A 215-nucleotide genomic window follows, 5' to 3' on the forward strand; every position below is an offset into this window, starting at 1 on the left:
GGGAGCGGGCTCGGGAGGGCCCCTGCAGCGGGAGGCTGTAGGAAGGGGGGTGGCACCTGTGGGGGCTGTTCAGCGGCGCCAGCCTTGCCCGCAGCCCCGCAGTGGGTGGCTTTTCTCCATCACGGTCGGGTGTGCTGTAAGCCGGGCCGCGGGAGCAGCAGCAAGTCTCTGTCCGCCAGCCCACGCTCTGCCCCGTCCCTCCGGCACTGATTGCG

The sequence above is a fragment of the Fulmarus glacialis genome, unplaced genomic scaffold (genome assembly GCF_000690835.1).
Source record: "Fulmarus glacialis isolate BGI_N327 unplaced genomic scaffold, ASM69083v1 scaffold18334, whole genome shotgun sequence".
Classification (NCBI taxonomy): domain Eukaryota; kingdom Metazoa; phylum Chordata; class Aves; order Procellariiformes; family Procellariidae; genus Fulmarus; species Fulmarus glacialis.